The sequence below is a fragment of the Orycteropus afer genome, unplaced genomic scaffold (assembly GCF_000298275.1).
Source record: "Orycteropus afer afer isolate SDZICR_OR568_19922 unplaced genomic scaffold, OryAfe1.0 scaffold00435, whole genome shotgun sequence".
Lineage (NCBI taxonomy): Eukaryota > Metazoa > Chordata > Mammalia > Tubulidentata > Orycteropodidae > Orycteropus > Orycteropus afer.
The window spans coordinates 1,492,070-1,503,381 of NW_006922022.1; positions in this window are offsets into that span (position 1 = coordinate 1,492,070).

The following is an 11,312-nucleotide window of genomic DNA, read 5'->3' on the forward strand; positions in this document are numbered from 1 at the left end:
GGAAGAAAGATCTACTTGTAAAAGTGCGGCGATTGTAAACCCTCTGAAGTACAGTTGTTCTCTGAAATACATGGGGTCCCCCTGAGTCAGAATTGATTTGATGGCAACTGGTGTTTTATTCCTTTTTTTTTTTTTTTTTAAGGTACTCAAACCAAACCAAAACCAAACTTACTGCTGTTGAGTCAGTTCTGACTTACACCGAGTTTTAAGGTATAGGTTTCATTTTATATACTATATTAGCCTTATTTTAGAGATGTCACAATTGAAACTCAAGGAAATTAGATGGCTTACCCTGAAACTCAGCCACTCCTCAGAAGGAAAATTGGGCAATCTACTTCTGTAGTGATACTGCCTCGGCAACCCAAGGAGGGGTCGCTATGAGTCGGGGCTGACTCGATGGCACATAACAACAGACCCTGAAACTCAAGTCTCTGGACCCAAACCAGCTTTCTTTATCTCTTTTGAGACACAATGTTCAAAATGCACAAATTTTTCTAAATAGCAGTTCTTGCCTACATATCCCCCCAACTAGGCTGTGACATTCTTGAAGATGATAATGGTAATAGTATCAGTGGGGACCATTTATTTTGACCCACAGTTTTTCAAATACTATCCCAAAACCCCATTGCTGTTGAGTTGACTCTAACTCATAGTGACCCTATAGGACAGAGTAGAATTGCCCCATAGTGTTTCCAAGACTGTAATCTTTATGCAAGCACATTGCCACATCTGTCTTCCACAGAATGGCTGGTGGGTTCAAACTGTCAACCTTTTGGCTAGCAGTCAATTGCTTAATCACTGCACCACTAGGGCTCCTTTCAAGCACTGTATTAAGCACTTTAAATATATGATTGAATGTAATTTAATCTTCAAAATGATCCTGTACATTAAGGTGATAATGTTAGCCTCATTTTATTAATTAGGAGGAAAGGCATAGAGATGTTGATTAACTAATCCAAAGTCACACAGCCAAAAGATGGCAAACTCTGATTTGGACTCTGCTGTGTGGGTTCTCAGTAACTGGATTGCACTGAACAAAATAATTGGTAAGAAAGGGTAGACTAATTGTTTTCATGCCTCATTCTCTTTAAAGCTCAGATTTTCTTGCCCCGTATTTCTGATGTAAGGCATTTCCAATTGCTCCCCCAAGTACAATTCCTAGTGTGAAACAGACTGGTACCAACTCAGAGCTGCCTATCTAGAGCACAATGCATGGAGTGCAGAGGAGGAAAAAATGTAAACTTTTCTCTTATTCTCTCTTCTTCCTCCTCCTTTTTCCTTTTTTTCTTCTCCCTCTCTCTTTCCTTCTCCCTCTCCCTCTCTTCTATTCAGTGAGATAGATCAGGTCCACTAAGGGAGAACCACTTGTTTGCTTCAATGAGGCTCATTGCAACTGGTGCACCTTAGATCTAATGCAGTCTTAGCAATGCCTGTCCAGGAAAAACTAGCAGAACATAGATCACGTATCCTAATGTCCCAACTGCTGGAAATGTTCATGGATCATTCTGGAGATGGGCTCATCCTTTTTGGAGATGATATGTTTGCTTGGTGATGTCAGAAAAGCTATGTTCAGCTCCTACCTTTGAAACACACTAGCTGTGTAGATTGAGGCAAATGACTTCGTTTCACTGAATATACGTCCTCATCTCTAAAATGGGGATAATGCTATCCTACTTTCAGGCTGCTATGAGAATTATATCAAATTGTGGACATAAATTGCTCCTGTTCTGTCATGTAGACCCTCAACAAATGTTATTTTGTCTTTTTCAAAATATACAGAACCTAATCTAGATTTATAGATTATATATATATAATCTAGAATATATATATAACTTATTGTTAGATTATTTAAACTATTATCATCAACTGTTTGACTGTGTCTTAATACAGTGATACAGTGAAGTCCTCAGAGGTCACTAACGTATGAAGGGCTCAATTTGCCCTTGCAGTAAACACTCCACTCCATCTGTGCAAACCAGTTTGTGTGGCTATACCTTGACACTGGTGATGTTCTCTGTTGGGCTGGTGAGTGTAAGAGTGATGGAGTCTCCCAGGCTGCACCACATATCCACTCTGATGGTTTTACTCAAGTAGGTATCTTGCCTTCTCTACTCCACTGCCATCTATTGATACTGTTTATTGGCCTCATGCCCCCTCTTCTTTCTGGCTTTCTGTTTTCTCCTTTTGTCTCCCTCTCCCCAGCTTTCTCAGCCTTGGACACCAGTGAGATTTGGCTTGTATCACTGCTAACCTCATCAGTCAGGGTCCCAGCAGGAAATGGGTGGCACACTCAAATTAGAAGAACTCTAGAAGGATTCAGCAAAAGGGTTATTTACAAATGCCAGAGTATATCATACAAGGAATGGCAGGGTACCCTGTTCTAAAAACAAGGGAGCTATTGAGACTTTTAAGCCCAAAGGGATGAGGGGCAGGAGCAGTCCCTAGAACCTGGTAGGAAAGTGTCATGGAGAGAGACCGCATTGTAGAGGAGCAGTAATCTTCACTTGAAGGAACCAAAGGAATAAATACTCCAAGCCTTCTCTCCTCCCTCCCACCCATATCCTACTAGGGCTTTCCATTGGCCAAGCCCACCCAGGAGCCAAACAGCAAGGCTCCCAGAGCACAGAGAACATGAAAAAGATAAAGGAATGTGGAGGAACACAATAACCAAGGAGAGCTTCCTGCTGCTTACCCAGGAACTCAGCAATCACATGGTATCTCCTGTAGTCCTCCCAACTTCTTTGTTTGCCACTGTATTCCATACTTTTCTGGGTTGTCCTGTGGACTCACCACTGTTTCAGTCTGCTGATGTTCTGGGTGTGTGATAATGAGGGTGAGTCTGCCATTTTATGCAGACTTACAAGCAAAGTTGTGTTTTCAAACCTCATTCCATTTTCCTTCTTCTCATTAATTTATCATGGCCTAGCTACATTTTATGGAGCTATTTTAAGCATACACAAGAGAACTTTTTGCCATATACAGGGAACAATCAATGTTCTCATTTAATAATTCATTCTTTCATTAAATGCCCCACGTAATTAAATAAAACATGGGCAAATTCCACACTGATATTTGCTTAAGTTTTTTTTTTTCTACAGAATTTTACCTGTTGGAGGGCATGCTGGGACTATTATTTCCTATGATGAACAATGAAACTGGGAAAGTTTCATGCTGTATAGTTACATATTTACTAAACTCATTATAACATTTATGGATACTCAAACCAAAACCCACTGCCATCAAGCCAATTCTGACTCATACCAGCCCCCATTCGGTTTCCTAGGCAGTAAATCTTTACCGAAGTGGATTGCCTCATCTTCCTTCCACAGAGCCACTGGTGGTTTTGAACCACCAACCTTCTGGTTAGCAATCAAATGTCTTAGGCACTGAACCCCAGAGATCCTTTTATGTCTACTGAGCCCTAGGTGTCTAATGGACATCTCCAACAATGGGGAATACTCCTTTTGGGAGTGTGCCACTTACTAGCCAGGCAACCACACTGAGAGTTACCTATTACATTTCCCATGTCATGAGGATAGCCTCTATGTCCATAGGTAAGGGTGGCACATAGGGCTCAGGTATCTATCAACTGGGAGGGGCTGAGGCAGGTTAACTCACCTATTGTATTGGGGAACTAGCATGTTTTTCTCACTGCTTACAATACACAGAAACAACTCTTTGCTAGTTATTCTATGCTGTTTCCAAGGCAGTAATCTTTACAGAAGCCAACTACCACATCTTTCTCCTAAAGAGTGGCTGGTGGGATCAAAACAATGTTTCAGTTCACAGCTAAGCACTTAACCACTGCACTATCAGGGCTCCTTTTGATTGTTTCACACCATCATATAATATTCTTCTGGGCTTTGTCATCAGTTTTATAGAAGGTGTGCACTGACACTCTCCTGCAAGTCTTCCTCTGAGAGAATGTTGGAACAGTACCATTCTTTGAAGAGGAAACTCATTTCCACGGGTATCTCAACTGTTTTGGTTACCGAGTGCTGCAGCATAGTGCCTAAGGCACTTGACTGCTAACCAGAAGGCTGGTGGTTCAAACCCACCAGCCACACCTCGTAAGGAAGGTTGGGCAATCCTACTTCCGTAGTGATACTGCCTCGGAAACCCAAGGAGGGGTAGCTATGAGTCGGGGCTGACTCGATGGCAAATAACAACAACAACAGTGCTGCTCTAACAGAAATACAGCAGATGCATGGCTTGAACAAATACGAGTTTATTGTCTTACGGTTTTGGAGGCTAGAAGTCTGAGTTCCAAGTGCTAGGCTCTAGGGACCGGGTGAAAGCCCCTTGACCTTGGGCTTCCGGTCTGCCTCTTGTTCCTGGCCCACTGGAGCTGAGGCTTTCTTTGCTCAGGCAGCTGCTGGCTGCTGAGGCTTACAAACCCAAAGTTGACAAGTAAAAGGGCTTCTTGTTGTTATTGTTAGGTTCCATCAAGTCGTCACCTACTCATAGCGACCCTATGCACAGCAAAACAAAACACTGCCCAGTCCTGTGCCAGCCTCACAATCCTTGCTATACCTGAGCCCATCATTGCAGCCACTGTGTCTATCCATCTTGTTGAGGGCCTTCCCCTTCATCGTTGACCCTCCATTTTATCAAGCGTGGTATCCTTCTCCAGGGAATGGTTCCTTCTGACAACATGACCAAATAGATGAAATGAAGTCTGGCCATTCCCGCTTCCAAGGAGCATTCCGACTGCACTTCTTCCAGGACAGATTTATTAGTCCTTTTAGCAGACCATGGTACTCTTAGCATTCTTCTCCAACACCACAACTCAAAAGCATCAACTCTTCTTCAGTCTTCCTTATTCATTTTCCAACTCTCACATACTTAAGAAGCAATTGAAAATACCATGGTTTGGGTTAGGTGCACCTTAGTCTTCAAGGAGACATCTTTGCTCTTCAGCACTTGAAAGAAGTCTTTTGTAGCAGATTTTCCCAATGCAATATGTCATCTGATGTCTGGACTGCTGCTTCCATTGGTGTTGACTGTAGAACCAAGTAATATGAAATCCTTGACAATCTTTTTTTCTCCATCTACCATGAAGCTGTTTACTGGACCAGTTGTGAGGATTTTTGTTTTCTTTATATTGCAATGTAATACATACTATAGACTATAGTCTTTAATCTTTATCAGTAAGTGCTTCAAGTCATCCTCACTTTGATCAAGCAAAGTTATGTCATCTGCATATAGCAGGCTGTTAATGAGTCTTACAGTAAAAGGGCATAGTACCAATATTACCAAACCACACAGCACACCACTGATTCAAGTCCATCAACAGTCCCAAGACTGGCAGACAACATGGCAAGCTACTGAATGATGACTCAGCTAGATGCAGGTTTCAAGCATGCCAAAAGCTGGAGACCTACCTCAAAGCTGCTTCTTACACACTAGAAGCAGACCACATCCCTAAGGCAGCTACCCAGCTGCTCCAGTAGATTCCACCATGAAATTAATTACCAATCTCACATGGGGAATAACTATATCCAGCTGCCCAGCTACTCAAAACCAGGCCCAGCCAAGTTCACACATAACCTTAGATATCACACCTACCAATCTCCTACCCTATCCCAAGGAGCTCCTTTTCCTACAAATTCCCTTTTGAAATGATGGCCCTATCAGTCACTTTGTGGTCTAAATAACCCTTCACTCTTGTTTCTCCCTCACATCACAGCCAATCTGTCCCTTTGGATCTACATTTTCTTCCTTCTTCCCTCCATGACTACCACAGGTTTAAGCTCTTACCTCTTCTCTGTTGACATACAATGAGCATTCAATCAAGACTTTTTTGAATGACAGAACAAATGAGCCATTTTAAGAGAGATCCTCCTAACCATCATTCCACTCTCTATCATCGTCCACCTTCCTTGTTTAAGGCATCTCCTAATGGCTTCCCACTGCCTAAGAGATTATTCCAAATACCTTATCCTGACATAACAGGTTGATATAAACACTATCCTGTGCTCCCTCTAAGGAGTTCTGGTGGCATAGTGGTAAGACATTTGGCTATTAACCAGAAGGTTGGTGGTTCAAACCCACCAGCTGCTCCATGGAGGGAAGATGAGGCAATCTACTTCTGTAAAGATTTTCAGCCTTGGAAACCCAATGGAGGTTGCTATGAGTTGGAATCGACTCTATGGCAGCCCCACAATGCACCTTATATTCATTTATGCCTCTCTACCTTTGCTAATACTGTTCTTTATACCTGAAATGTTCATCTCCTACCTCGTACCATACCTCCTATCTTAGCCTAAGTCCATGCTGTTGATCACTACACTGTGAAGAGAAAGAATCCATTGGATCAGTTAGCTAGAGAAAGGAAGCCACTTATTACAGACATGGCTAATGGGAAGCATTTATTTCAGGGGTGAGCCATTACTAGGCAGTAGCCACACTGAGAGTTACCTACTATACTCCCCATGTTGTGAGGATGGGCTCTATGTCCATAGGTAAGGGTGGTATATAGGACTCAGGTGTCTACCAACTGGGAGGGACTGATGCAGTTTAACTCACCTATTGAATAACTAGCATGTTTTTCTCACTGTTTACAATACACAGAAACATAATTCTTTGCTAGTTCTTTCTGGCTCTTGATAACTCAAACATAAGTTACCACCACGCACACCTCAGAAGAAGGAGCAGAAGGTTAGAGGAGGGAATAGTGGATAACATCAGAGAGAAAAGGACCCTAAATCAATGCCCTTCTTGTTAAATTGCTATTCTCTTCTTTCTTCACTGGAACTACCCGTTAAAATGGCAAGTGAGATCTGAGTAGAATAGCATATTTCAAATATTATTTAGCTGCAGAAGCCTTTCTTCAAAAGAGATTTTGGTGGCATTCTATTAAATGACTTAGATACAACAGGGCTGGTTGGGCAGCAGGGGCTGAGAGCCCAGCACTGCCTGCCCAAATCCCTTGTTGTCCCTGTATCACCCACAGCATTTTCCCTGGCACCTCCAGGGTGGGGACATAATCTGAAAACCCTTGGACAAGACCGATATTTGGTGCAGGCTGCCCACCAGAGAGGACTGAATGGCAACCAAACCAGAAGTAGGAGCAAGGCAGTACGCAGCAGGTCTCATTACAACCTCCAATTGACTTTTCCTTATTTCCTCTTTATCAAAGAATTCCAATCAAGCTGTTTTTCTTTTATCTTTGCAGGTCCCTTATTTGAGACAAGAAAATGGCTGTATCATTTGTGGCCCGCGTGTGTTGTGTCTGGTTCCCGTAGTTTGTTTTCCTGCTTTTGAAAACGAAACCGTTCATGGCTCAGAGATGGAAAGCAGACCACGTTTTGTCAGCGAGGCCATTCGTCATGGCCCCCAGAGGGGCTGTGAACTCCCACTGCTTCGATTCTGCCAGCGCGCCGACCACCCACATTGCGGCCTCGGAGGGCGGTGGGGTGCACAGGGCTACCCGGGCACAAGGCTCTGCTCCCCAGGTGGCCAAGGCCTCTGCCAATTCCCACCCACCCTGTATGCAACTCTGAAATCTGCCGGTGTGACGCTCGGTGGGCCAGGTCCCTCCTGGGGGTCCAGATCTCCTCGGGGGTGGATCAGAGGTGGGCCCAGTAAACTTGTAAATGGTCCAGAGTGAAGTGAGCTACTCAGAGCAGAGCCCTGTGAGGAAATCACTTTACTGCTCCGTTAAAAGTTGTTTGGCTACGTTTAAGTTGAACTCTTTTGGTTTTTTACTGTTTTGCAGAAAGCTCGTTGTAAAACGCTTTCATATACAGCACAGAACTTCTGTTCCTGAATGTCCGCACCTGCTGGGTCGGGGGCGGGGGTTGGAGGGGGAATCCGAAAGTGGAAGTGACCAGGAGGCATCATTGCAAAAAGAAGGTCATGAGGTAGCTGACTTAGGCAGACCAGAGTTTCTCAGCAACTATGTCAGACTCTCCTGGAACCTTATTGAAGAGGCAGGGGGCAGGGGCAGCCAAGTCTTTGGGGTTGGCAGTCTCCCAAATGATTGCTATGCCAACTCATTTGATAGGCAAGACACTGGGACAATGCTGACTACAGGACTCTGGAGAAGAATGTCAGTAGTGTCCCTTGGTGGTACAAATAATGCTCCACTGCTAACTTAAAGGTTGGAGGTTCTAGTCCACCCAGAGACACTCTCAGAAGAAAGTCCTGGCAATCTGCTCTCAAAAACTTAGCCAGTGAGAGCTCTGTGGAGCACAGATCTACTCTGATACACATGAGGTCACCATGAATCAGAATCCAATTAATAACTGGTTGCGGCATGGGGAGGAGAGGGGTGTCTGGGCAATGACTCTACATGCGAGCCCAGAGGTTGCGCTAATCTCCAGGGAAACAGAGGCAGGCTGGCCTGGGCCCCAGAACTCATTAGCAGTGCCAAAGCTGAGGATCCTGTTGGCTCTGCCAAGTTATGTCAAGCCTGGACAGAAAGAATGGATGTAGAGCTAAAGCCTTCTGAATCTATTAAAAAAAAGGAGGGGGGCGCTGGTATAAATATGCCTCTTAGACCTGGAATGGCAGCATAAGACAAGGCTGGAGCTGACTGTAATTGGGCTCAGTGAAGAACAGGTTGAGTCTAGAGCTTATATTTAGAACTATGTTCCATCTGATATCTTTGTTCATTTTTTATAAAAAGTGATGACCGATTCACGTTACAATTTCAATGAAGATGTAGCTATAAGAAAAAGTATATGAGGATGGAAATGGGTGCTTTCTCACATGCTCTCATTTTAACCTGTTGGGCATCCTGCCATCAGTGTTTTAGGTATAAACATCCAAAGTATACTACCATTCACCCAGGGTAGACTTCAGGTGCCCAGGAAGACTCAACAGCATCAACAGGACTTCCTTTGCAGCTGCTAGGAACCTAAACCTACAGCGAAGGTGATTCTAGTGCCTGAGTAGATCAGACACCCTAGAACATGCCAGAAGCAGTCTTGACTCCCCAGGCTCCCCTAATTGACCCTCACCTGAGAATGCCCTTAGACCAAGCCTGAGCACCGGAAATTCGCTGGGTTACCAGTCGTCCCGGAGCATTTGGCGCTTGGTCAGCTCTCACACTGGACGGTGACTCCTGAGTCAGATTTCCTGACTTCATGACTTCAGCATGTGTGGCCAAAGGGACTGAGTGGTCATGCTTTCCACAACATCTGGTGCACTCTGCCTCTTGGGCCTCATCTTGCAAATTCTCTTAGGGGAAAAAAAAAAAAAATCAAATTATTTCACTTCTTTCCCATTGGGTACAATGGTAAATTTTCGTAGGGAGGAGGCAATGCTGGGGCAGGGTGCGGTGGGGGGTGGTGGCTCTTATCTCTTTCTCTGCATTGTCTGCATTTGAAATCCCAGGATGGAGATGTGTGTGGGAGGGAGGAGGGGCACCAGGAGGGGGATACATTCCGAGACCTACTGGCCCAAGCAGTGGATTCATCCTATGTTATCCACAGATGATTTACATTAACACAATTAGGATTCTTGGGTAGGGGGTGACCACCACTGGTTACAGCCAAGTTTCCTTGGAAAAACACAGAATGATCTGGCAAATGGCAAATGGAGGAATGGGGTGAGAAGAGGAAGGGATCGGAAGCAAGAAGTGATGAAATGTGGGCTAAAAGAGGAAATGGTCAGAGGGAAGTACCAGGCCATAATTCTTTACTTTCCCAAACTTGTTTTCTCTCTTGCCCTGATTATCCATCTTTTACCTTAAAAAAGAAAAAAAAAAGTAATTTTCCTTCATTGTATTAATCCCTAGAAAGGGCTTCACTTTACCAGATGCTTTATGAATTGTCTCCCTCTTTGTGTCAGAATATGGCTCCAACTCCTCACTGATACTTGAAACTCATCAGGTTTAATAAAGGCTCAGTGAGTAACTGAAATGATTAATCTGAATTTAAAAATATATATTCACTTTCACTGGTGAGAAGTTGTATGCTTTGAGGGCAGAAAGGTAGATTAAAAGGAGACCGTAATTGGTTTCCTTCTCTCATTATTTTCATTGCCCTACTTTTTGGCTAGATGAGCAATTTTAAATGATGATAAAGGCTACCAAATTTCAACTACATTCACATTAGTATTTATGATCATCCAGAGGAGCCCTTAAAAGTTTCTTGGGTGACGTAAACAGATTGTGCTCGACTACTAACCAAAGGGTTTTTGGTTTAAACCCAGAGGTGCTACAGAAGAAAGATCTGGCAAACTGCTCACATAGAGAATACAGCCAAGAAAACTCTATGGAGCTCAGTTCTGCTTTATAACACATGCAGTCTCCATGAGTCAGAGTTGACTTGATGGCAATGAGTTTGGTTTTTGGTTTTAGAAGATCCCCTTGGGGCTCATTCTTACTTGCACCCTGCAGCAATGTTTTGGATGTAGTAAAAATTGAAATAATATTTTAAAAACGAGTATGGGCAACGTCCTTGGTTATAGGCTGATAACTTGCATCACCACCATCTCCTGCAACATCTCCTGGTAGGAGCCTTTAAGCATATTTCTCAGAAATGTTCCCTTACACAGTTGTAGATTAGAGTCTTACTCTGTGAAGCTCTTGCACAAGATTTCAAAGGTAGTGTTCTGCAGCATCAGTTCTAGGCAGGTGTGTGGTCAGGGTTTGCAGCAACCTCCTGGGAATCACCTATTTCAAGGCTGAAAGTCAGTGGTATCAGCTTCTTAAAGACCCTTGAAATTCAGAGAGTTCCAGTAAGATAGCAGAACTGGCAGGCAAACTACATAGACCCTCTTCAACAAAGAAAAGAGGAACCAGTTAACACAGATACAGAAGATAATCCTGGAGCCCTGAGCTTTGAAAGGAATGATACAGAAGAGGACTGAACTCCAACTAGTAGAAGAACCTGCATGAAAACACCAAAAAAAGAGACATACAAAGCTGCAGTCTGTCAGCAATCCTGACGGCACGCACAGTTTGGATATTGATTGCCGAGTGGTGTTAGGACCAAAGAAGTAACCTAAAATCGGCCCTGCTACCCAGAGTCTGCATGGAGGACTGCACTGGTGGCTGGTGAATAAAAGGGGAAACAATGAAGAAGGAGACAAACTGAGCTGCGGAATTTTGGCTGTCTAGAGGGTGTAGCCAATTTTGAATGTTTACAAGCATTTCGACCATTTTGGATATTTAAAGTGACATTCTCTCAGATTCCAGGGACCTAAGAATAGGCTTCACTTTCACAGGACAGCAAGGACTAGACTGGACACTGAGGACTGGAAAAGTACGATATATTCCCCTTTTTACTCTTATACCCCACACCCTCTTGGTGAACGGAGGTGCGGTCATATCTCATCCCCACCCACCTTCTTCCATTTGC